Source organism: Manis javanica, chromosome 9 (assembly GCF_040802235.1).
Source record: "Manis javanica isolate MJ-LG chromosome 9, MJ_LKY, whole genome shotgun sequence".
Classification (NCBI taxonomy): Eukaryota; Metazoa; Chordata; class Mammalia; order Pholidota; family Manidae; genus Manis; species Manis javanica.
This window is the reverse complement of record NC_133164.1, coordinates 11903720-11931360: the sequence shown is the minus strand read 5'-3', so window position 1 is coordinate 11931360 and position 27641 is coordinate 11903720. Positions and strand designations below refer to the sequence as shown.

At 41.6% G+C, this 27641-nt stretch overlaps 1 long non-coding RNA gene across 1 annotated transcript in view; it reads right to left on the bottom strand.

The window, feature by feature from the left end:
• Window positions 1–20973: 20973 nt before the first annotated feature.
• The window catches only part of LOC140843493 (uncharacterized), a 161866-nt gene continuing 155198 nt past the window's right edge, over window positions 20974–27641 (bottom strand). Inside the window, exon 3 of the long non-coding RNA XR_012121319.1 lies at window positions 20974–21448. This is a non-coding gene — a long non-coding RNA (uncharacterized lncRNA). The remainder of the gene's footprint in view (window positions 21449–27641) is intronic.

Below are 27641 nucleotides of genomic sequence, written 5' to 3'. Positions count from 1 at the left end.
TCAAAATGGCAGGAGCATCAATCATCAGGGTCCTGAAGAGCCTGAAGAGGTATGTTTGTAAGACCTGAAGTTTCTTGAAAAGCATGCAGAGCCTTGATTTCATTTTGAGGGGGGACAGGAAAGCACTGGAAGTGATTGTGAGCAGATTTAGGGGAAAAGATGATTGAGTGTGGTTGTAGGTATGTTGTGTAGGGACCCCCAGGCAGGTAGATGAGGAGGACTGGGGTCAGACGAAAGATTCAGGATTCAGGAATTACAAGTATTCAGATGATAACCGAGGCGAAGAGGCGTGGGGTGGATATGAGAAGCGGGGAGTGGTGGGTGTAAAGGGCTTGAGAGGGACCATCAGAGGGACAGGAGTCCTCAAAAGATACTGAGATGTGGTGGCTGGAACAGTAGGAGACAAAGAGTGTGGTGTCACAAAATACAAGGAAAAAGTGTATTTTAAGAAGTGGGTGAATGTTTTCAAAAGTTGCTGAGGACAAACTAGGATAAGAACTTGAAATATTCTAAGGAAATTAGCAGCAAGAGCATCAGTGATCCAAATCAGTCTTAGCGGAGCGATGGAAACAGAAGCTACACAGTGGAGTGGGGTGGGGGGTGGGGGTGGCCCTGAAGCAGAGACAAGAAGAAAAGCAACCCTTCCAAGAAATTTGGCTGGAGGAAGGGAGAGAGCTAGGGCAGCAAGCTCAGGAGACTGTGCTGTCAGTGGAGCAATTTTATTTTTTTTCCTCTAGGATGCAAGATACTACTATTCAGTGACTGGACGCTGATGGGAATGATCTATTAAGGAACGTGGAGAGTTAAGGATAAAGAATGAAGAAGCCATGACTGGTGTAACAGGATTCTTTGGGGAGGTGCAGAAGGAATGGGATACAGAAACTCAGACTGGAGAAAGGGCCCCTTTGTATTAGAATTTTATTCTACAAAGGAAGGGATGGGTTGGATGTGAGATAGTTTGTAGGTTTGGAATTTGCAACTTGGTGGGGTGCGATTTGTCTGATGGCTTCCATTTTCAAGAAGGGAGAAGACAGACGGGACAGGCACCTGCCAAGAGAGGGTGAGAGGAGGTGGGAAGGAGGTCTGAGGGGAGAGAAGATGTAGCAGCGGCTGTGGACACTGGGAGGACTGACTGGGGTCAAAGGAGAAGGCAGGGTAGCTCACACAATGGCACTGATAAGCACAACTGTGTCATTTTTCTCCAGTAGAGAATACAAATATCTTTCTTAATTCTTATCTCCCAAGACTTGTGTATTGAAGCAAATTCACTCATTTATTCAAGCTACCCAAATGCAACCGCTGGAGGATTTGCCATAGGATGATGCCAGTTAGCCAGGAAACTATGCCTTGTTATAGAGATGTCTGGAGATGCATGGTAGAGGCACTAGTGAAAGAAGGAGAAAGTGGGAAAGAAAAATGTCCAGCACATCACAGTCTGTCGATAAAACTTAAATATTGTCTAGTGCTTTTTCATTTGAAAAGGTTCAAATACATTAATTCAACTCCTTTGCCCAATAATTTCCTCAGAGTCACTGAGCAGGTGGGACCATGCTGAGACCCACCTCAGCTTTCCTGGACTCAGAGCATCTCTTGTCTTCAGACCCAGGAGCCCTTCCGGCCACACCAGGGTGGCGCCGAGGCAGCATCTCACCCCAGGATTACTCTACAGCGAGGCCCCGGACCCTTTTCTCATAGACGCCCTCAGACCTACCCCTGCCCCCACCACACGCACATTGTTACATCCAAAAATAACAACTACAGGGAAGTGTTCTGCAATTGACTTAGAGGCTCAGTTGATTTCTCGACTCAGTGTCAAGAAGAGAAATGAAATTACTTCCTGCCTTCTCTGTCCTGATTTCTTCACCTAAAGAGTAATAGTAACAGGAAACTCAAATGTTACAAAGGGCATATGCCCAGTACAACAAGCCCTTTTCAGACAGTTATCAGCTGGTGTGAGTCACTTATCCTACCACAGCCCCTGCCCTTGCCCTTGGGCTGCTGGGGGTGAGCAGGGCCCCCCGGAGGAAGGCAGCAGGGTTCCCTACGCCTTCCCGTATTCGAGGATCCTCCCTCTCCCAGTCCCAGCCAACTCCCTTTCTGCATGGCTAACAGCCTTAATCATCTCTGTCTCTTTTGAGTGTTATCACCAGACACTGATTTGTGTCAAGTCATTGGGATTTTTGGGCACTGACATGTACCAAATGTTCCAAACCAAGGCTTCCAACCCAAGACGAGGTCCTCGGTGGATCGCTGTCTTCCATGGCCATCATCACCACACCCTCTCCCACGGGCACAAGCAGAATGCAGAGACTACCGGGAAGCCAAATCTCTCTCTTGCGTATCTCTTGCATGAAGAATAAAACAGTAGATAGGGCTGATTCATAAGCACTTCGTGTTTGGTTCCTGGCAACAGCATGGAAGAGATTCAAATAGAAATACCTTGTTCCCATTTAAAAAGGAACAAACCAATTTTGAAGTGGGCACAGGCTTGAGAGTTAGGCAGGCAGAGTTAAATTCTGTAATTTACTGGCTGTATGAACTTCAGGTTAAGTTACTTAATGTCTTTGAGCCTTGGTGTTCCCTTGTAAACTGGAGGAAATTATCTGCTCCCCAGAGTCTGGGGATGTTTAAGAGACGTACTAAGTGAGGCATGTCCCGGACCCACCCCTACTCTCTGCACAGTCTCACTTTCTAGAATCACAAAATATTACTTTAAAAAATTAAAATATTCGGTGAGAAAAATAACTTTGCAAATGCCAGTGCTATTTTTATTCTGCTCTGTGAAGACACGACTGAGCCGGACAGTCGTTGCTCAAAGCCTAAGAGAGTTTTTCCATTACTGCGTTTGTGTTTGTGTGTTTGCTTCTTTTGTTCAAGTTAGGTCTTCGGGCGACCAAAATGAAATGCTCGCCAAAGAGTCATCCTTTGTAGCAGTGATGACACAAATTACATTGTTCTCCAGGGTTTGAAACACCCAGCCATTAAATTTAACGATGTGAGCTTGGCAAATCTTTTCAAAAACAAAGCAGCTGTTTCCCTTTTGTTCATTTTTTTTTAAAGGCTTGTGCAATGGCTTAAAGAAGTACACCCTCCTGCTGTAAGCCCAGGGAGATCCTGTGAAGTAGGCAAGTGCCACTGCTGGCAGGAAGGCTCACAGTGATGGGAAGGGCATGAGGTGTTGAATTTTACTTTTAAGCGATGCAGTATTTGCTGTTTACTAAGCAACATAATGCTCATTGTGTGTCAGGCACTACACTACTTCAAGTCCTTATGAATAACACGTTGTTTCATTCTCACAAGGTAGACACTAGTATTATTCCTGCCTTACAGACAGGGAGACTGCAGCATAGAGAATTTAACAATTTGCCCAAGATCATAGTGCACTGAAGACCTGGCTTTCTGGGCCCAGCCCATGTTTTTACTAGGATCCTCCACCTTCCATTTGCTATTCATTCCAACTTATTTCATTTATTCTTAATCATTCATGTAATGGCCTCCCATTGTTCCTGTCCATTACAGTACAGGCCTTGCTGTCATTACCTCTAGCATTACCATCTGACAAAGATGGCAGTCCCTAATCTGTCGCCACCACTGCAGCTGCCCGCAGGCCTGCCTCCGTGGGTGGGGAGCCAGCAGGAAATCTGACTGGAGTCAGCAGTTCATAAAATGTGGTGCAGCTCAGATTATGGGAACCTAGTTACAGCTGGGAGAGGCTTGGCAGAGAGACCACAGCCACAACCCCAGCTTGTGCCACCCACGGTGATCATCTTCCCAGGTCACTGTGCTGAGTCCTTCCTGCCATACACTCTCAGCTCCCAAGTCTGTTCAGTGCATACATGACCAGGGGAGTAGGCCATTACTGCCATGGGCCCATACAGGGCCTCTGAGTGCATAGCAGAGAGGCACCCCCTTGGGCAGACGGCTTGTAAGAGTATCTGGCTGTGGTCTGTGGGCAAAGAGCAAGCTCATTTTGGGTCATAAATAATTTCAGAGATCACCTGCTATGGTCCTGGCCCAATCGCTGGCTTCTAGAAGTGCAACAGTTCAATCTAAAAAAACATTGCCTGAGTATCTCCTGAGGACCAGGAACTATGCGAGGTGCTGGAGAGATGAAGAGGACTATGACAGGCTCCCTGCCCTCTGTGGTCAATGTCAATATCAACTGTCAACAAAGCATTTTACATCAATGATAAAGTTATGCCTGGTACATTAGAGAGCAGAGAGGAAGGCCACCCATCTCGGTGGGGGGCTTTCTTAGAGAAGATGCCTGAGCTTAGCACTTGGCATATAGTAGGTACTCAATAAGTACATATAGAATGAGTGAATAAGTGAATGAATGAACAGATGCATGCTGCATGTCTTTCAAAAAGAGTATGTGTTCATACAAAGATCCCAGGTGAAATGAATTCCAGGCAAAGAGAATAGCATGGGAGAAATCCAGGGACAGGAAACAGCTTTGCGTCTGGGGAGTTTCAGTTCGAATCCCAAGAAGGGAGTGACAGGAGCTGATGTAAGAGTCAGGAGCAAGTCTTATTCCATGATAAGGAGTGGAAGCTGGTCCAGGCAGTCACTGCTTCTCCAACTTTAGTGTGTATACAAGTTACTTTGAGATCTGATTCTGATTCAGGAGGTCTGGGCTGGGGCCTGAAACCGTCTGGTTCTAATAAGCCCCCAGGGGCTGCTGCTGGTCCACAGACCACAGTTTGAGTAGCAAGGCACTTGGAGGCGCTAGAAAGCACTGATGGATTTGAAGCAGGAGAATGACATGTGATTGACCCCTGATAGGTATTTGGTAAATGTTTAATTGATCCCTGGTAGGTATTCAGTAAATACTTAATGAATAAAAGTAGTAAAATACATGAGTTTATGAATAAGGATTAATTAAAATTTTCTTTATTTTACAAAGGGAATGGAAAAAACATTTATTGGGTACCTTTATATACTTGTCACTGCACTAGGTACCTGATAAACAGCATCTCCTCTAATAATAGAAATGAAAGCCCTAGCTCTAACTGCACCTCCTTTGACTAAAGGACTAGTATAATCAAACAACAGTTTTAAGTAATGTTTAAATAGAAATAATCATGCTTAAATGAACTCTCAACCAGAAAATGTTCATGTTGAGTAAACTGTGTATGCTATATATTTTAATAGCTAGTAGCATTTTTTTTTGAGTCATGAGTCCAAACACATTGTAAAAGTTGACTAAGCCACTACTAACATCTTTATTGCTTGTTATTGGGGAAGAAACTAGGTTAAGTATTTGGTCACCACCCCACAACTACCAACCCCTAAAAGGCCCAGATTTCTCATTTTGAATTCACAATTACCCTCAGCTGTCTAGCTTGGTAGCCTTGGGTGCCTGGGTGACACTACCTAAGGTTAGGGGCTATTATTTTCACAGAGGGAAAGACGGCTAGAGCAGGAGGTGGGAAAGAGGACGAAGGGAGGAGGCGAGGAGAAGCCAGCGGAGCTGACCGGTCATGTGCCCCCAGTGACCGCCAGAATACACGCCTTCCTCTCTGCTCACGGTCCCCTGTGCTTAACATGCATTCCCCTCAGCCTGGCTGACTTACCAGTTCCTCCGAGCCTGTTTACTGGGAAACAGGTCTGCAGGGCTGGAGTAAAGGAAGTAAAAACTGGCCGGGGGCGGCTCGCAGGAATTCAAGAAGGAAGATCAGACACAGTGCTGTGCAGGGCTCAGTTCTATTGAAACCATACTTTTCCCCACAGGAATTCAGAGGGTTTTATAAAACAGGCCGTTGGATCACGCGGGCATGGATGTCATCCTTTCGCTTTTATGCTCAGGCGACTAGAGAGTAGTCGGCAGAGGAGGGGGCCAAGGGGAGGAGCAGATGCTTGGGTATTAGGCCCACATGGGTACAGCCTCAGAGACATCACCTAGACACAAGCCTTGGCATATAATAAACATATTTGACCATTTCCTCACTTTAAAATTAGGAGAATATTGTTGAAGACACTTGATCTTGGCCTTCACAGTGTCCCTGCCTTGCTTCTTTTGGCAACAGTCTCACTCATGTCCCTTTGTGGAGTCGAGCCCACCCCATTCCATGTCAATCAAAGATCCTAAGGTAAAACAGATACTCCAGCCAGGACGAACAGACCCCCCCCCCTACCCCACCATCATTTGTAGACTTGAGCCAAGGTCCAGAAGCGATCAGAGGCAGCCTGGACAAACTACTCAGTTCTGCTCCTGAATCTCCCAAAATGCCTTGGTTCTTGTTCGTCCTGAAGCTGACATGTTTAGCTGTGCCCGTGGTTCAGTGAGCCCAACAAATTCCTTTTTTGATTACATTAACCAGTGGTGGTTTCTGTTGCTGGCCACAAGGAGCCCTAAATGATACAAATACTTACCTCTTGGGGCTGCTTGAGGATTAGCAATAACATCTGCAGTTCTAGGTTGAAAGGCTCAATGTCTGGTCCAAAGTAATGTAACAAAACGGAACAACTGAAGGCTGTATCACAAGAAGTCAATCCTTGGGAAATTCGCAAAGCTAATGAGTCAGTGCCCCTGCATGTTCAGCTCCAGGAGTGCCCCTTTGGCAATTCTGTCTTATGGTTTAATTAACTGAGAGGCACAGAAAATCTCCCAGATCAAAGCACCTTCCCCAAGTAGGCTTTCACCCCTCCTGAAATTTCCACCACTCATGTCATGTCTCAAGTTTTATCATAAAGAAACACTTGCAAAAAGCACTCAAATATGATACTCCCTTGAACTAGAGGTCTATTATTGGTATATAATAAGTGCCTATGTATCATTTCCCTCAAACGCAGTGGGTAAATGTTTGACCAATCTAGACAGAAGCTTAAATTCCCTATGCCTCGTATGTCATTTGTGATCAAGCTTTTTGATCAAAACATTTACTTTGTTAAGAAATTCTGGGTTTTTCAGCAGACTTTACTTTTTAGAGCCGTTTAAGGTTCATAGCAAAATTGAGTGGAAAGTTCAGAGTTTGTGTGTTGTAAAATATTTTTTATGATTTCAATTTTTCATTTATGATGAAACAGAATTACAAAGCCCTATAAAACTTTTAATTGAATATATTTCATTGAACATAGGAGGAACTACCAGGATTCTTACATGATAAAATGTGCTTCCCTCAACATTTAGAAACCTGCAGGCCACGCTTGCAAAGCCCTGTGTGTTCCCTCTGAGTGAAGCCAGGAGTCTCATGTCTTTTGCTCCAAAGGCTGCCTATTTACAATTTATTTGTTAGACCTCAGAGGGACACTTCCTCCAGAGGGCTCAAGGCCATGTGCAAAAAAACTTTCATCTTCTTATGTATAAACATCATTCTAACCTTACAATAGCCCAAACAGCAGCGTATCAAGGGCAACATAACCAAGAGGGAGAGTGAGAAACAATTTAAGGAGTGTCCCAATGTCCTGTCTGGTTGCTACTTAGCGGAACGCCAGAGCAGCCTTCATTCAGTTCAATGAGGCCTTTCTCCTTCCCCTCTATGAGAAAATAAAACTTTGCCCACAAGTCAGAAAAAAAAAAAAAAATCACACAGAAAATAAAGGTGAATTTTTAGGTTCCTATTCTAAATTATGTTACCGGAGAGCAGGTGCTTAATAAATATGGCACTTCCATAACAATAACAATAAATAATATCTCTGATATATGCTGAGTGTTTACCATGTGCCTGGTTTACCAGCACCTTACACTGTCCCCTGTAGTGAGGCAAATCCTATTATTATTACTGTTTTGCAGCTGAGGAAACAGAGGCACAGAGACTTGCAGAAACTCACCCAGTAAACGGTGGAGCTCCTAAATGAATATCAGAGCCCACACCCTTTATCATTATGATAGGCTGTCTCCCTTATTTTATTCATTTGTCTAAGTAATTAAGCTGTCAGTCTTTAAGACAAAAGCGAAGCAGTAGGAGAAAATGTAACCATTTGCCAAAGCTTCTCCTCAAATAAATAAAAGCAGAAGAAAAACTTCAGAAATACACTAGTGGAACTTGTAGAAAAAGATCAGGGCTAAACTCTAAAGCCTGCATCATTTTCTGTACATTGGTGTCAGGATCTCACCTCCTGGGGTGCACAGCTCATGGAAGGCCCTCCCCTTGAGTGTGGGCTGGACCCGGTGACCCATGTCTAGTAGACAGAATTTGACAAATGTGACAAGATAACATTTCCAAGAAGGTTATAAAAGGCAGTGGCTTCCATCTTGGACACCCTCGTTCACACTTGCCTACGCTGAGGGGGGCCCACTGCCAAGTGTGAGCCACCTTATGGAGAGGCCCACACGGCAAAGAAGAGATGCCTCCAGTCACCAGCCAGAGAGGGCCTGAAACCTGGAAGCCACACGAGTGAGCCTATCCTTTCCTGTACCTCCCCTTCCACTTTCTGCCCCAAAGTGGAATGTGAACATCCTGTTTCTGCCAATAAGCAACCGTCAAGGGGAAAAGATGAACTTATGCAGACAGGCCTGTGTCAGTGATACCTGAAGACGTGCATGCGTGCTGCACCGGCATACAGCATCAGAAAGCAGAGCAGATCACGGTCGATTTTATTTCATGTCAGTTTTAAGGACAACAACAGAAAACGACAAAAACTTCATGTGTATTATGTCATTTAGGTCTCCTTCCAACAGATGTTCCCACTTTACAGTTGCTGAATCTGAGTCTCGGAGGTCCAGGCATTCGATAAATACTTCAGTGACTTTCCCAGAAAACACAGGGAGAGAACTGTAACTGAAAACCAGGTCTTCTGATTCCAAATCCCACGACCTTCAGAGCACATTTGGGGTTCACATGTTTTCATCTGAGATACCTGCTCCTCTTTCCAAAAATATCTGACATCCAAGCCGCGTCAGGTGACATCTAACACTTACATGGTGAGTGTCACTCGCCTCTGTGAGCCAGTAAAGGTGGTGTGTGGCCTGGTAACAGGTCAGCTCAGCCAAGCGGAGCTCCATTTCCCAGAGAGCCCTTTCCTGTATGTTTCTGATTTGGAAGGACCAGGTGAGACAACCAGGTGGGAGATTTGGAGGCACAAGGGAAGCAGCGAACACGCCCGAGCTCGCACGTCCTGTGGCTGGTCCACCGCATTGCCGACCCCTCACTGCTCGGAGCAGCAGCGCGCCGGGCAGGCATTCCCTTATGACGAGTCCTCAAAGGCTAAATGGTTCCAAGTGTCTGTGTCAGACATAACGAAGACAGAGAGCCAAGAGGCAGGATGGCCTCTCTCTTCCTGAAGGTGATTTAAACAGCAAGTGGGCAGGTCTGAAGGTCCTCTGAAGGAATTTTGATCTAGAGCAATCGGGAGAGGAAGCCTCGGGAGCACTAGGAAGACGGTAGATTCCGCCGGCCTGGAAAGCCTGGGTCTCTGCCAGCTCGGTCCCAAGGCCCAGGCCCCTCCCACCTTCTAGCCGCCACGACAAAGGAAAGCGAGAGAACAGGGAGGGTCCTGGATCAGCTTCTCGCCTGGACCCCTCAGTCGTTTGTCCCTGTGGGGATGCAGGGAGACAGGAGGAAGAGGACCGGGCAAACCGTGTGCGCACTTTCCCCGGAGCTGACCGACCACCCACCGAGCAGCCGTGGACGCCCAGCCCAGCGCGGCTCTCTGGGCGTCGGAAGACTTGTAAGACCCCTACTGGTCCCTGCCTTTGGGGCACCTACGACCCAGCTGGCAGGAATGGTGTCCCCGCCGGGAATAAGGGAGCAAGCAAGCACTAACCTAGCGAGCTGACTGGACAGATGCTTGGGAAGAAACAGATCAGAGTGGGTCCTGTGATTCGCTAAAGCAACAGCCGCAAAACAGATGGCGAGGATGGGAGTCGGAAACTGAACACCAGCTCTGCGGCAAGGCCTCGCACACCCGGGAGTAAACGGCTTCATTTCAGTACCAGCCCTGGTGCCAGACCGCCAGGCTTCAAAACCTGGCTCCACTAGTACGAGTGATGTGACCGTAGGTATTCAGTCATTTAACCTCTCTCTGCCTCCTGCTTTCTTACATACAAAAGGGCATTAGAACAGGACTGACCCCGAAGAGTGTGAGGAGTCAGAAAACCTCATAAACAGTGACTATCGCTCAATATGCACACATGAATTATTTTATTATTTTTTTAACATTATTTTTATTTTTATTTTTAGGCCTCTCTCTAGTTGCCTACGTCTAAATAGGGACCGGGATTTATTAAATTGGCTTGAATGAACTGAGGTCTTGCTCTGTTCTTCCTGTAAATACCCCACGAACTGCCATCTCACACAAATGTGTTGTTAGTGCTGTGGGGCTTGGGTTTCAATTAAAAACTCTCCATCCCCAAGGACACAAATCCTATTCTAATAACACTGAAGATTAAAGAGAGTTTGAAGCTCAAGTACAGTTGGTTTTATAACTGAAAATAGCCTGAGAGAGTATGGATACATTTTTTAAAAACCTAAGTGCTTTGTCATTGAAAGGTTATTTTTTGTTTGGAAAAGAATAAGAAGTCATTGTCATACCATAGCAACCAGACTGGTAAGTGATACAGAACAGGCTGAACTGATAAAAATATCTGTGAAAATGTCCAGATTGATGAAATGGTCTAAAAATAAGTTTAACAAAATAGGGAACGAGATAGAATGGGCCTAATTTCCCATACATGCCACTTCATGTTTTATTTTTTGAAAGCTAAAATAATTCACTTCAAAAATGATTTTTAACATGGCCATCTGGTAAAAAAGGAAGTGAAAAGTCCTAGGCTTTGGACAATAGAAAGATATATTTGTAGAACTAAGGAATAAGTCTCAACATTCTCAAGGAAAACAAAAACATATATAGCTCAAAGTTTATAATTCATACTTCTCCATGCTCAGTCTTCAAAGTAATATCTTTTAGAATACCCACATGCTTCATAGTAAGCTAACACTGTTTCTCACTATTATTATTCATTTGTCTTTTCAGGATTTCAAAGCAGATGAGCGGTTGCTTTGCCAGCTTTAAGAGAAAACAGAATTTTCAATTATAAATTCTAATATTAGAAGGGTGACACCCTGTTCGACTCTAACAAGGAAATGGAGGGTTCTCAAACAGCAGTATTTTAAGAGAAGAGCTGCTAGAACATACTGGACTTAGAAGAGACCTTGCTTCATGTCTGCAGTTGATCAAGGGCTCTTTGTGTTTTCAGAGTAGACCAACAACACTGAGAAATGAATTACAAAGCTGAGCTATATCCAAAAGCTTTTTGGGTATTTTCATGTTTCTGTGAGCAGCAAAGCTGTTTCCTATGGGGACTCATGGTCTATCATTGCAAGCGTATGCTGGCTAACACTTTATGAACCACATCTTCCTTCTTTCTATTCATTCAATAAATATTAATTGAATTGGACAGATAGGACATGTGCCAAGCATTGTACTAGGTCCTGGAGACATGAGGACAAATACATAGCTCCTGTCCACAGGAGTTGGGAGTTTTAAGGGAAGAAATTTGGGCAGGTAAGCCAATATATTTTTTAAGGGATTTATGATATTATTGTGTAAGATAATCTTAGGGGTTCAAAAAAAAGAGAACGGACCTTTCTTGATTCTCCGTGGAAGAGTTAATTATACTGAGATTTAAAGATTGTTAGATTTTATATGCCGTCTAGGATAGGAGGATCATTCCAGATCAAAGGTTATGGAAACATGAAATGGCTATGGCTGAAGTGGGGGCTACAGTTTTCAGGGGTTGAGAGATAGGGCACCAGGTGGCAGAGGTAGGTCAGAACCTCATCAGGTAGAGCTTTGGGTAACATGTGAAGGAGTATGGATCTTACCCTACAGAAAAAGAATTGCAGTTCAATGGTTTTAAGACAAGAAATAATGTGCTCAAACTTGTACTGGCATGTGTAGATACTGAACCCAAGTGGAAAGCAAGTTCTGAAAGCATTAAGGAAGCTGAAATAGTAGTTCAGATGAAGTTGGCAAATGAAGGCATGAAAGAAGGCACTGGAAACAGAGATGGTGGGGGATGAGGCAGACATTGAATTGGCAGGATTTAAAGGCCACACATTTACGCTGATGGGGATATACAAGGGGAGTCGGTTTGGACATGTTGAACTATTCAGACTACAGGATCCTTGAGGGCAGTGTCATGTCTTGTGTACCATTTGAAACTCATCATCTAGGACAATGATGGGAATGTAGGGGTTTTCAATAAATATTTAATGGATGGATAATGAATGAACAAATGAATGAGACCATGCCTGCAGGACATCTGGTAAACCACTGGCCATTCAGGCTAGACATTGAGATTTGGAAATTGAGCAAGTGAGACGCAAGCCAAGAATGAAACTCCAGGAAAATACCAGAATATAAGGCTGAGTAGAGAAAAAAGACACAGCACTGGAGTCTAAAAATAGGTTGAAGAATAGGAAAAATTCTGAATCTTCGCATCCCTCTGTGAATATATATTTTGCATATAGATTTGGTTGATCCCTCTTTCCTGATTTTATCTGTCTTGGTAGATGTATCTAATGATATAGCCTGGGCTTTGAGGATCCAAAGTTTTGAGGTCAAATCTTAGCAGCTAAGACTTTCTAGTTGAGACTTTTAAAAATTATTTAATCTCTAATACCAACTACCTCAACAATAAGACAGGGGTAATAAAAATGCCTACTTTATAGTGTGCCTTTGAAGAGTCAAGATAATAACATATGTTAATGTATATAACCCATAGTAAGTGCTTAATAAATACTGGATCCTTCACCTTCTTAAAATATAATATATACAATCTTGCCTTGGAGCTCCTGGAAATATCAGTTCAGGCTTTCGACTTCCTGGTAAGCATCTCAGAATGCCTGCTGTAGTCGCCTTTCATTTAGCCAAGGCAACAGTTGGAATGAGGATATTAGGGAACCAATAATCCAGCTTTCAAATGTTAAAAAGTTCTCTGTGTTTTCTACTTCTCCAGACACCTTTATTAATGCTTGTCAAACACTATAATGGCATATTAAAAAATGAGTATTGGCATATATTTTGGGGTGTGTAAAGGCCTACTGTGTAACAATTAAATAATTCGATGGACAGAACCTCTAAACTAAGTAGCACACTGCAAAATAGACACAGGTGATGTGCAGTAAAATCACTAGAAGGAAAGACTAGTCTATACTTGTTTACATTTATTACTGTTGTTTAATAATTTATGAATGACTATTGCAACTTGAATCCCACTTCTTTACGGGTTTAATTTCCTTCTTGCTGAAGCACATGTCTTTCAGTAGTTGACTTACTGGATCTTAGAATGGAGAAATCTCAGTCTTTGCCTGTCTCAGAGTGTCTTTATTTTGTCCTCAGTTTCGAATGACATTTTCACTGGATACTGAGTTCCCATCTGATAGTCACTTTCTGTCAGTGCTTTGAAGGTGTTATTCTATTGTCACTTTCACTGATTGTTACTGATGAGAAGATACTTTGCCAATCTAATTGTTGATCTTTAGTAAGCTCCTTTTTTCTCAGGTGGCTTTTAAGTTTTTCTTTTTCTCTTTGATATTCTGAAATTCTTGTGATGTGCCTAGGTGCTTATTATTTACGTGTTGCTATTTAGCTTGCACCAAACCTAAGTTCTTGGGTTCTCTGAAAATAGAAAATGAGATGGAGTATGGAAAGCACCATGTTTATTGGTGCCAACACCTGAGCTCTACTTTGGAGGGTACCACCATTCTTACTAGCATCATAAAACCAAGTTCTATTATAGGCTCGCTCACCATCAGCCCAGGTCTGCAGAGAACATTTAATGAATGAACCATGGAATATTTAGTGATGCTTATACTCCTCCCATTGGCACATCCTGTGTACCTTCGGTAAGTGGTATATCATCTACGTTTTTCTATGGAACATAACCAGCCAGCCTTCTAGCCTATTTCTGGTTGCCCATTTCCTTGAGCCTTTTTTCCCCTGCAAATTCTTCCTTGGCAATGTTGGCATTTCAACTTCACTTGGCATAGGCCATAACTTTTTCCACATTTCTCTGAACCATCAGAGTAGCAATGTCAAGCCATTTCTTGGGATCCTTGCCAGAGTTAAACTTATCTATTTTTTTATCTTAGGAGAGTGCTCCCAAGTAAATAAACTTATGTGTCAAATTTGACGTTTTCACTCTCTTGATCCAGTACCCTCAGTATCCAGTCCAACACACACTCTCTGGCTTCTACCAGTATATGCTAGGTAGGTCTTGCAACACTTCTGGTGTACAGACCCTTTATTCTACTATCAGGCCCTGCACATCTCCAGCTGGGTTATGCTGCCCCTTAACTCTAACAATTGGCCTAGTTAGGTGATACGGAGGTGAGTCCTGGGAAGAGAGGGAGAACATGTCACCTTGGGAGAAAGAGTACTCAGTGCTATTTCCAGGGAGCTGCGGAGAGTATAGGGCACTATTATAGCAACATCTGTAGGTTCAGAAGTTTGGAGGAGTCTTAAGAAGTCAAAATCGCCAAGGGCTTCCACCCAGATGTCCCCATGCCATGCATCTAGGTCCCGGTTTTCTCAACTTTGCATGGCAGACCTGCTCTGCTTGGACATTTGACAGTTTTTGAAGTTCAGCCATCATATTCTTAAGGTCTGGGCTAGGTCCTAATTGATGTCTACCCTCCTGCTGGAGGAGATGAGAGCTTCTTTTCCACAACCACCTGAGACCCCCTAGCTTTCCCACCTGGTTTTCGGATGCATCTAACTCATCCGCAGCTGCTCTTCATATTTCTGCAGAGCATCAGTGCTACTTGGCAGAAGATGCCCAATATGAACAGTTACCATTTTTCCATGATCATAAATGCCTGAGACACCCAACCCATTACAGCATTCCTTTCCACTGACGTACTCTCACTTTGCCACCAATGAGAGATTTAACAATATGCTCCCTTGTGCTGGAGGCTATGGAAAACAAGAACAGGAGAGTGAGTTCCGACCCTTGCTGTAGTGCCCCTGGGACACTCGGCTGCCATCTCATTAGTAAGCATGGACTACTGTCATGTGGGCTTTTCCAAGCCAGAATTGGAATTATTTCCTTACCCTTAAATTCCTTTATGTTGAGCAGAAAATTTTTGGCTTCTTGGAGTTTACATAAAGAATTCAAGGGAGTCTTACAACAATTTAGACCCCATAACTTCTGCCAACAATAATCCCAGGTACCTTCAAAATGAGGATATTGGTATTGATGTGTGTTTTGTCATGATTTTCACTATGCATCATAAATTGCTAAGTAGGCACTAATTAAGATACTCAAACAAAAAGAAAATTATCTTCCAAACGCACGTCTTCTCACCTTAAACAAGTTAAAAGAAAAATACAGGTCCTCAATCATAACAATATTGGCAAAAGCAGTGATTTTAAGTTATCTATGCAATGAAGGTATATGCCTCACCTTAAGGCAGAACTTCCGAACAATGGCACAGGCAATTCAGTTCTCTGCTTTAACAAACAGTAATGCACCACTCTGTGGAAGGAGAGAGAGCAGCTGCAAGGTGGTTTCAAGGACTTGAATGAGAGCACACTCGTGCAGCCAGGAGCTGAGCGTATGGCAAATGAGCCAGACCTCTCTCCAAGGGGAGATTTCAAGTAGGGTATTTTCAATTACCTACTGTCTGTTCAACCTTTGCAAGGAATTTAATTGGAACAGACAGAGTATTTAAGGGGAATAACTAATGATAGAATACATTGGTAATGATCAATAGGCAGGGAATCACGGCACTAGATCAACCATGGTGCTTTCTGAGAATGGTGTTTTCATTCCTGGGGGAAAAAACAATCTAATTATAATTCTCTAGTATTCAACACTCTGGAGCTTTCTAAGAATGTTCACATTCTTTTTCAGAGAGGATAGAGTCTACAGTTTTATAATTATATGTTAGCAAATGTTGACAGCACTGGAACTCAACAGCCTGATTGCTCTGTTCCTATTGATTGGTATTAACATAAATAGCCTTTGTACTAGATTAACCCTCTGATTTGTCTGTAAAGCACATTTTTCCTCCTTCCTAAAGTCCTAAAGTCATGACAACAGTCTGAGGGTATTATATCAACATGAGGAATATACTATACAGACACCACTTAGTTTTCTTTCTTGGTTTCCTCCTATAAGTCAATATTGATTATAATTAATCAACTTTCAAGACACAAGATTGTAGGCTTGCCTACCTTGTAAATATGAAAGCCCAACATTAGTTTGCTGTTACTTTGAGAAGGGATGGATTACAGTATCCTCATACAGAGCTTTAGATTCTTCTAGGAAAGATGTCATATCAAAGAAACATTTTCTCTGTGACAAATGTCACTGAGTTATAAGCTGTCACATTATTATTATTATATATAAATTAACACATCTGCTTGCACATTTTGACATAGTTTGCAAGATTACTCTTTGAGTGTTTCTTAATGTATATACATTGTGAGTAATGGGATAAAGATAGAAATTGTTTTTTTCTAATTTTTTCACTGATGTTCTTTATTGCTTTCCTTTGATAAGCCATTCTATGCCAGTATATTATAGAGCCACCATCCATAGGTAATTTCATACCCACACTTTCCAAACTTTCTAAACTTGCCTTTATAATTTAAGGTCATATTTTGAGTGAATAAGGAAGGAAACAGTGAAAAGGAAAGAGTGAAAAGAGATGAAGAAGGAAAAGGTAGGAGAAAAAAAGGAAAATCATGCAATGACCTTCACAAGGGTCACATGTGTGGGGAAGGAAGATGGTATGAAAATAGTAAAGAAGAGAAAGAAGGATATGCCTGGAATCCTCTGCAAATTAAACTTCTCTTTCTTGGCCCTGGGTTCCAGGTTTTTTGGCCTTTCATCACTGCCTTTGACATGTTCTTTGGCTGTCAACTGCTTACAGCTCTTCACCTGGTCTTTATGAAGTCTCTGTGAATGTCACAGTCAGTATGGCCCCAGGAGAGAAGGGTAGTTTCAGAAAAGTTTTTCTAGACCAACAAAGCACCTTACAGATGAGAAGGGAGGATACAGGGACATAAATCAACACAATTCTACAGTTGAAGAATCCGGGTGATGGAATCCAAAGCCTGGGGGTAGAGGCCCCCCCTCTGCCGCCCACCAGCTGCGCCATCTGGATCGTCTCTTGGCCTCTTTGAACTTCTTATTTGTAAAATGGAGCTGCGATTCCTACTTCAGGGAAAATTAGGCAAGGAGAATCTCAAGTTTTTTGAGCGACGACCAAATAAATATTAACCTGGAATTAAAGTAAAATAGCCCTGAAAGAATCATGAATAGAGAAATTTAATCCTATATACTTCATCAGGAATTCATTTATTACATAATGAGGCATATGCATGTGTTAGTTTCTGAGGGTTGCCATAACAAATAGCCATAAGCTGGGTATTAAAAAAAAACAATAGAAATTTATTGTTTCACAGTCCTGGTGGCTAGAAGTGGGAAATCAAGAGCCTCCTATTCCCTTCAGAGACGCCAGTGGGAAACTGATCCTCCCTTGCCCCTTCCTACTTCCGGTGGTTGCCAGCAGTCTTTGGCATTCCTCGGCTTGTATCTGTGTCACTCAGGTTTTGCTCCCATCTGCACTGGTTGACTCCCCTCTGCATGTGCCTGTGTATCCAGATCTCTCTCCTCTTTCTCTTACAGAGACTCCAGTCACTGGATTTAGGGCCTATCCTATTCTGCTATAATCTCATCGTAACTGGTTACTTCTGTAAAGACTCTTCTAAATAAGGCCACTTTCACAGATATTGGGGGTTAGGACCTGAACACACCCTTTAGGAAGATACAATTCAACCTGCTAAAACAAAAAAAATAAAAATTGTGCTTATACTAAGGCCAATTTTGGTGTAAGGCTAGTGGAATCCATCTATGCCTCAGTTACAATCAATTGTAACAATAAGTTGTATCTGAAGTATAATATCATTAAACAATATTTTTAAAGCATTCATCATATAAATACTTATTTTGATTCTCAAAACATTTATGATCTATCTAACCCCATTGCCCTAGGAGATACAGCAAAGACCACACACCAGGATGAGTGTCCTGGGCCTCCTGCTTACTGCATAACCTTATTAATCATGTCAGTAATTTACTGGACCCTTACAGGGCTCCACGTATTGTGCTGAGCACTCTACAGACATGATACTTAATTCTCACTCCAACCCCATGAGGGGAGTAGTATTCTTCTCACTTTATAACTAGGACTGAGAAACTTTTATAGAAGTTCATTGCTTTGTCCAAGACCAAACAACTGGTAAGTAAAGATTTGAGCCCTGGTCTATCAGATTCCAGTTTCTGGGCATTTGACCATTATGTTCTTTTCACTTTAGGCAAAAAATTTCACTTAGCCCCTGTGAGATTTATTTCCTCCCGAGCAGTTGGTGGTTTGGCTCCCTTGGCTGCCGCTCTGCCCTCCTGATGTGCCTTCCCGTGATGCAGAGGCGGGACCAAAACTATGTCCCGCAACTGCTCCTGGGGCAGGGTTCTGAGTGCTCAGCTCCACCATTTAGATGTCCTCTTGTACACCTGCAGGCCAGAGTGAGGCAGAGGCTGCTTTTCTGCTAGCAAGCAAGGTTGGGGGAAGCCAGGCTTTGGGCGCAGATTTCCAGCACCCATTCCCCAGGTGCTTTTGTATTAAGAGGAAGTGCTGGTGAGGGCAGTGGGTGTACTCTGCCATCCAGTGGGCAGTCACCAGCTCTGTGGATGCACAGAAGCAGAGAGAGAAGACAACTTCCTGCCCTAACCTCTTGATCCTCAGATTACAGTTTTTGTGGTGTGTTCTTGAGCTCAAAAACTCCAGAAACAGCCTCAGAGGTAGTGGGTTCCTTCATAGTCTGTTCTGAATTATTTTGGGAGTTGTTCTTGAAGGCCAAGCCTAGCACCCATTCCCCTAGCGCTAACTCTATAGGCACCTGATAACCTTAAATGAGTTTCTGTTGAAACTCCCTCAAGTGTATTCTGTTTCATGTACTGAACACTTGTTTATTAATATATGAATCAAGATTAATAATATTCAAGAGTCAAGATATGGAAGCAACCTAAGTGTCTATCAATAGATGAATAGATAAAGATGTGGTACATATACACAATGGAATATTATCCAGCCATTAGAAGAAAACAAATCCTACCATTTGCAACAACATGGATGGAGCTAGAGGGTATAATGCTCAGTGAAATAAGCCAGGTGGAGAAAGACAAGTACCAAATGATTTCCCTCATGTGTGGAGTATGACAACAAAGAAAAACTGAAGGAACAAAACAGCAGCAGACTCACAAACTCCAAGAAGGGACTAGCTGTTACCAAACGGGAGGAGTAGGGGAGGGCGGTGGGGAGGAGAGAGAAGGGGATTGAGGGGCATTACGATTAACACACACAATGTAGGAGGGCCACAGGGAAGGCAGTGTAGCACAGAGAAGACAAGCAGCGACTCTATGCCATCTTACTACACTGATGGACAGGACTGCAATGGTGTGTGGGGAGAGGGACTTGGTAATATGGGTGAATGTAGTAACCACAATGTTGCTCATGTGAAACCTTTATAAGATTGCATATCAATGACACCTTAATAAAAAAAAGATCAATAATACTCATAGGACTTCCTTAAAAAGAAAACTGAATGAAAAAATGTATATAAAGATAGATTAGTGTCTGTGAATGTCCTCGCATACCATCCTGTTTATTCTCCTTATTATAAAATCAACAGAATGGCTGTGGTCAGCCTGTGTATGATACACCCAGCATTTTCCCACAAACACATACCACCCTAAAACCACACCAAGAGGGCTTGAACTTCAAAGACAGAATACTTCTGTCCATTCTTTTCTCTTTACTGTCTGCTTTTCTGTTGGCCTCATTCCTTAATTTATTCAACATTTATGGAGAGTTTGTTATATGCCAAATGTTATGTTATACTTATTTATTTAGTAAGATAGTTTCCTTGCCAAAAAGAAGGCATTCTCTCTGAGACTGAATTCCCATTGGACATGAACCTCAGGCTCATGAATGAATTCTTGACAACCCAGAAATATTTGAGACCATGACATTATGGTCACTTTGTGACCGGATCCCAGCAAAAGATCTCTGAGAAGTCAGGCTGCTGGGACATCTTGCTCACTCAGGCACTTTGCTGGGATGAGAGCAAATGGCCAAAGGCCTACAGAAATGCCCTTCAGGAAGGACTGTATCCTTGTCCAGGCCAAAAATGGACTTTTGCACAGTGTTCAGCCCACTGGCCCACTCTGCAGGCTCAGTACCAGCCCCAGCCCCTGAAAAGTTATGTCCTGCAAGGCTAGTTGTATCACAGAAGCAGGAGAAGGAAGAACACAAAAGGGAACGTAGGGAAAGAAACATCCCAAATTAAAAACCACCTAGGACATTCAGGAGAGCAAATGGTTTCCAGGCACATCAAAGCCCCCGATATCTGACACCTCCATTAAAGGAAGGTGACTTCTCTCTCCCCTGCCGAAATTAGGTTTGAGGCAGGAAGATACTGGAGCACCCTTCTCAGGCTGTGACTAGCTGGGTCTCAAGGTTCGGGCATAGACTAAGAAGGCTGCCGTGACTTTGCCCTAGTTAAGTCTAGAACCATTGGAAAACCTACTGATTGGTTCTCCCTGCTCTGAGCGTCCCTACAAATATCATTCACATCAGGCAGGCTCACTATGCTGAAAAGACACCAAGTTTTTCAGACAGCAAGGGCGTGATGACCTATTTCTAGTGATTAAGAGCAACTTAAAAGCCTCAAAAACCTCAAACACAACATGCCCCACCCCCTGCATACACATGTGCTGTGATTTTGCAAAAACATGATTCATTGAATGTTGGATTGTGTTTATTTGCTGAACAAAAGCTGCTCCCTGCTTCCTTGTGTGATGGGTGTAATTACCAACATTATCCAAGTCTGCACATGCCATTTTCCTTCCACTTGCTGCAGGACTAGAAAACAGCAGGAGAAATGACAGGCCCAGAAGTGGAATCACACACACCCGCACACACTGCTCTCACATCCTCTCTGGCTGCCATCGAAAACATGGAGTCATAGACCCTGACCTTCTCTGTCCTCAGATGCCAAGTTTGCAATTTATCAAATATTGTGGCAGGCACTTGTAAGAAAGAGGACTGAGACAAAAGTAAGTATATAAAGAAAAACTAGTATTCTTACTTGAATTACGAATTTGAAGATGAGGCTACCCGCCAGTGAATGTGCCAAGCCAGCGGGGGATGACTGGCGGGGACCCTGGGAGACACGGGACTCCTCTGACCTCTGACTTTGCCCCAGAGACTCTGCAGCGGTCTTGACAAAGCTTCCTTGAACTGCCTGGCAGTTTCCGATGCTTCCACACAAGCTTCCTTATGCCTTTTCTTCTCTGGGGTGTGATATGATGTGATGTGCGTGCTGAGCCTCTGCTCTCCAGCCTTTTCCTATATTCTGGCCATTTTCTCTCACACAGGAGTGTCCCTTAGTGAAATCCTTGCATGTTTAATCCTGTCTTGGCATCTGCTTCCTGTAGAAATGAGACAAGCACACCAAACTCAGTATTAGAGCAGATATCCTGTGGAACCATTTACCTTATTGACAAAACAAGAATTACACTGTACTCGAGGCCAAAACATTAGAGACAATGTTCTTCACCAGCTACAACGGTTTGTGGCCACCTTAGACGCTCAGGAGCTACAGTTTTCTCACAAAAAATGGGGGAAGCGCATTTTAAATAACATCTGAGAGAAGAATATTTACCCCAAAACCACTAGATTCTATTGAAATAGCAACCAGGAGCTGGAATTGCTGCATCCATCCCCACTTGGAGAAGGCAAGCACACATATGCTTCTGCTTCAGGGATTTTTTTTTTTAATACAATAGATAATGTGAAGGCTGAGTTCATTTTGGCAGTCAAATCCCAAGGCAGCCAGAAAGCCAAAGATTTCACTCTCTGTCTCACCCAACTCCCTGATTGCTCTCCTTTGGCCATTACATTTCATATAATGCATTCTAATGGCTTAAAATGACAGCATTTTGTTTACAAAATAGCTCCATTCCTCAGGAAATCCAAGAGCCCGTGTACCATAATGGGGCTATTGATAGAAAACAAAAGACACAATGTGACAGAAGCTGGTCCCCACCTTTCTGCCCTGTTATCCATTTTAGAGTCAAATCTGCCCTTTATCAGCTCAGAAGTAAGACCTGAGGGGCTCAACCCTACAGGACAGAAGAGAACCTAGCAAAGAATTTCAGGAAAGGTAAAAGGAGGTCTGATGCTCTAGGCAAATATAAAGAAGGATTTGACCTAAGTTTTCACAAAATATTCTGACCTCAAGAAGCAGGTCTGGTAATGCTGTGAATGGTCTATGTCTACTGGATATAAAAAAGTCTGCCAATATTAGAGCAGAGCATCGAGCGGCCAGGGCTCAGGAGCCTCTCTCCTTGATGCTCTCAACAACGGAAAATGCAAACCACAAATACTGCCCAAAACCCACGGAAGAGGGTCTGCTTTCTGTGAGCTGCAGAAATTAGAGCCTAAGGCAATAAACCAATTATCAGTCCTAAATTATCAAATGCCGTGTTTTTAGCTCACTCTGACTTTCTATGAGTAAGAGGAAGAGTTTTGCAAGAGACAGGCCTAAGGAATTCTTAGAAATAAGAGGCCCTGAAATAGGGTCAATTTAAGGTGACGTGTCTTTCTTACTTTAACATATGCTTAAGTGGCCTGTTCTGCATGAAGAACAGCTGTATCCTGCTCTGAGAATTTCTAGGGCAATGACAGTATCTTCATCATTTCTATTTTTTAGCAGTCAGTCATACAGTAGGCAACTTTACTAAAAGGAAGAAAGCAAGAAACAAAGAGGGAGGGGAGGAGGGAGGCTGGAAGGATGGGAAAAAAGAAAGATTATAAGCTCTTTCAGGATTAAAACAATGGATTTTCAAATTTTGTATCTAACTAAGCTTTTCAAATATTAAAATTCCTTACTAGACATACAATTGAGCCTTAAAAAGGAAGACAGTTCTGACACATTCTACAACATGGATGAACCTTGAGGACATCATGCTTAGAGAAACAAGCCAGTCACAAAAGGACAAATTCTGTGTAAGTCTACTTATATGAGGTGCTTGGAGTAGTCGAACTCAGACGAGACAAAGAAAGTAGAATGCTGGCTGCCAAGGTCTGGGAGGAGGGAAACAGGAAGTTGTTTAATGGATAGGTTTCAGTATTGCAAGATGTCAACATCATGGAGACTGGCTGCACACCAGTATGAATATACATAACATTACTGAACTCTACGTTTAGAAATGGCTAAGATGGTAAAATTGTATGTTATGATAATGTTACCACAATTTTTTTTAAATCCCTTCATGGATTAAAGGGTTGACTGGTAGACTGCATTTGCCTTCAGAGACACTTAGCAATGTCACAAACGTGACAGGAATGATGACTTATATTCACATAGCCTAGGAGTTGCACTTGCTCATACTCAGTGGGAAAAAAAAATCTTAGCAAGAACTAAACTTGACTTTGGCAGTTCCCATTACTAATTCCAAGGATTCTGAAGGAGAAGAAAATGCTATGAAAATGCCAGCTAGCATGCTCCAGAGCAGTTCTTGCTGGGAATTTCTCTGATTTCTTTTTCAACTAGCCACCCACCTGCACAAGTGACTCTCTGCAAGATCATCTTGAGAGATGAAGGATTTCCTCCTCTTATGTTTTAACAAAACTGTCTACTGATGGGCTAAGAACATCCATATTTGCCAGAGAAAACAAATGTTTCCTTGACTAAAAGGGATTAGTAAATCTGACATGATGAACAAAGGAGCATATTAGGGGTTCATCTGGAATTTGGTTTATCACTTCTTGGAGGAACTGACATTAGTTCCAGGGCTTATTTGAGACTTAATGTCCAAAAACTATTAATTAGAGGAAAACGGGATGCTTTTACACACAATACATAGCAAGTGTGGCATGTATTCTGATCTGGTGTGTGATGCTGGTCCCTCACCAACCCTGGAGCCTCCCATCTTAGAGACTTCCACGAAGGTAAAGAAAGCCCGGGATCAGGAGGCAGAAAAGAGTAAAAATGGTATCAATATCTATTTTTTTAAATTTTTTATTAAGGTATTATTGATATACACTCTTATGAAGGTTTCACATGAAAAAACAATGTGGTTACTACATTTACCCATATTATCAAGTTCCCACCTGTACCCCAATGCAGTCACTGTCCATCAGTGCAGCAAGATGCCACAGATCCACTATGTGCCTTCTCTGTGCTACACTGTTCTCCCTGTGGGTATCAATATATTTTTAAAGTACAGAAAAGTTTGAGAAAGTAGCAAGTTCTTTCTAATTATTTCCCTCAATTCTTTATGTACAAAAATAATATATACTTATAACAAGTCAAGAACAAGGGAGATATGGAAAGATAATTAACAACAGTCCTCTCCATGCTTTAATTCCACCATCATGAGATAACCATATCAACAGTTTTATAAGTATCTTCTCACAACTTTCATATATATATATATATATATATGTAAATATATTTAAAGACAAGATTATGGTGTATAGGTTATAAGATTTTGCTTCACCAAAACTGCTGTAATCATTACCCAGAGGATTACTTAATTTCTTATAATAATAACATTATGGATTTCCTGATAGACATGATGCAGTATTTCTTAACAATTGCATAATTGTCAATAGTATAAATAATCTATAATTCATTCAACCATTTATTTTTTCCCAGGTAATTATTTTTTCCATTATGAACCACACTCAAATTACATACATATCCTTACTTACTGGTAGTTTGATTTTAGACTAGATTCCCCCAAAATTGGAATCTCTGGGCCAAAGGACATATTAAATTTTAAAAGATACCACTAGATTACTTTCCAGAAAGATTATAACAATTTAAATTTCCATCAGCAATGAGGAGCATGTCCATTTCTTCTCACCCGTGCTAGTCCTGGATGCTATTAATTTTCTAAATGTTTGCCAATCTGATAGACAGAAATTGAAATCTCCATCTTTGATTTCCATTTACTTGACTATTACAGAGTTAGAGCATTGTTTCATATTTTATTGACTGTATTTCCTTTTCTGTGAATTGACTGTTCATAGCTTTATCTAATCTATCAGATTGTTTGTCTTTCCATATCAGCATCAGATGCTCAGTTTATTAGGGACATAACTCTGTGTCTTTTGTATAGCAGACAGCTTTTCCCACACTGTCATTTTTCTTTTTTACTCTGACTATGGTAATTTGGGCCATACAGAGATCTTTATTTTTATGTAGTCAAACCTGTACATCTTCTTTTTTTATGGCTTCTAAATTTTTCTTTCAAATGAACTTTAGAACCAGCTTAACAAATTCCCTTTTGATAACCTTTTGAGGTGCTGCTTGGGATTTCACTGAATTTATAGACGAATGACAAAGAAATTATGTCATTACAGTAATGAGATCCCCCCAGACTGGTTTGATTTTACCCACATGTAGATATATTCTTTTATGTCCTGCAGCAATGCTTAGCACTTCTCTTCAAGTAGGTCTCAGATGTATCTTATTTGGTTTATTCCAGGTATTTATGATTTGTCCCACAATTGTGAACACCTTCTTCTCTTCCCTCCAGTTTCTGGCGCAGAAGATTGTTTGGAGGCACTAAAGCCCAGTGGTAAATGCCAGGGACTGGGGACTCTGTTCCCAGGATTCCAATCCCAAATCTTCCATTCACTCTGTGAATTTAGGTAAAGTAACTCCTCTCTGAGCACGTTTCCTCACTTGTGAAATGGATGACAAGTTTGTTTTGAGGATTGGATGAGATAATAACAGCACATCTTTAGCAAAGACACTAAAACAGGGCTGTCCATTAAATTATAAAAAGATGGTGATGTAAAAAATTTTATGCTGACACTTTAACTCTCAGTTTTGATTCTCTGGTTTTTCTAGGTAGAAGAACATATACTTTTCTAATAGTGATGACCCATCTTTATCTTTCCAATGTTTACATATTTCTTTCTTTTATTGTCTAATCACACTGGCTGAGACCTCCATTACAGAGTTGAATTATAGTACTGAGAGCCAGAATCCATGTCTTGGTTCTAGATCTAGGGCAAGACTACTTTTTCTATGTATGAAGGTTAGCATATATGTCTGATAGTCATCATAATCTATTGGCATAAAATTATTTATAATCTCTCATTTTTACTTCTGTTATATCTGCAGCTATGTCCTCTTTTCATTTATAAAATTACTTATAAGTTCTATCATTATTGACAAAGGATTTTTGTATTCAATTAGTCTGTTTAAGAGACAAGATTTGGCTTTGATGGCTGCCTTTTTGTATATTTGTTTTCTACTCTATTATTTCCTCCCTTCTATTTTCTTTGGGTCTGTTCCTTTCTAACTATTAAGTTGGATCCTTAGCTATTAATTTATCGATTTTATTTTCTTTTGCATTGAATGCATTACTTATTCTCTTCTTATTCCTTCATTAACGTCATGCATGAATACTTTAATTAATAGAGCCTGAGGTTAATAGTGTTTTCTACTTTATCCATCCTTCTATTTTAAATGTTAGTTTTTAGAAAGTAGATTTACTTACCCATGCATTTACCAATTTTATCACTAATCATTTTTTTCCTTCCTATATTTTTATTGAAATACAATTCACATATTATATTATTCATCTTTTAAAGTGTACATTCAATGGTTTTTAGTATATTCAGAGTTCGGCAACCATCATTATGATCAATTTTAGGACCAAAAAGAAATCTTATAAACATTAGCAGTCATTCCCCCTAAACGTCTTAGCCTGAAGCAAACACTAATCTACTTGCCATCTCTAGATTTGCCTATTCTGGACATTTCATATAAATGGAATAGTGTAATATGTGGTATTTTGTGACTGGCTTCCTTCATTTCACATGTTTTCAAGGTTTATCTACGTTGTAGCATGTAAAAGTATTTCATTCCTTTTACTCTCAAATAATATTGCATTGTATAGATATACCATATTTTACTTATCTATTCATCAGTCAATGGGCATTTGGGTTGTTTCTGTGGTTTGGCTATTACAAATAATGTTGTTGTGAATGCTCATGTACAAGTTTCTGAACGGACATATTTTTCATTTTATTGTGTATAAACCCAGGAATGGAATTGCTGGGTCATATAGTAACTTCATATTTAATCTTTTGAGGAACAGCCAGACTGCTTTCCAATATGGCTGCATCATTTTACATCCCCACTAGCCATGTGTGAGAGTTCCAGTTTCTCCACATCCTCACCAACACTTGCCATTATTTATCTTGTAGTCATTTTAGTGGATATGAAGTTGCATCTCATTGTGTCATTATCCATTCTTGCTTCACAGTTCTTCCAGAAGTATGTTATTTAAAATGCCATTGAGGAAAATCTGTTAATAGTACACTCTTTCAGTTTTTGATGGTCTTGATTGTCTTTATTTGCCATGGTAGATGTAGAGCTCAGCTGGGTGTAAAGGTTTACTTCGATTTATTTCACTTTTTTTCTGGCTTCCATTATTGCCACTGAGAAGTCTGCTATACATCATCCTTTTAAAGATAATCCTGGCTTCTCTTTGATTAAGATTTCTTTCCCTTTGGTTTCTGCAGTGTATTGAAATTCTCCAGTGTTGATTTACTTTACCGTGCTTACTAGGATTTGTGCTGCCTAAATCAAGAAAT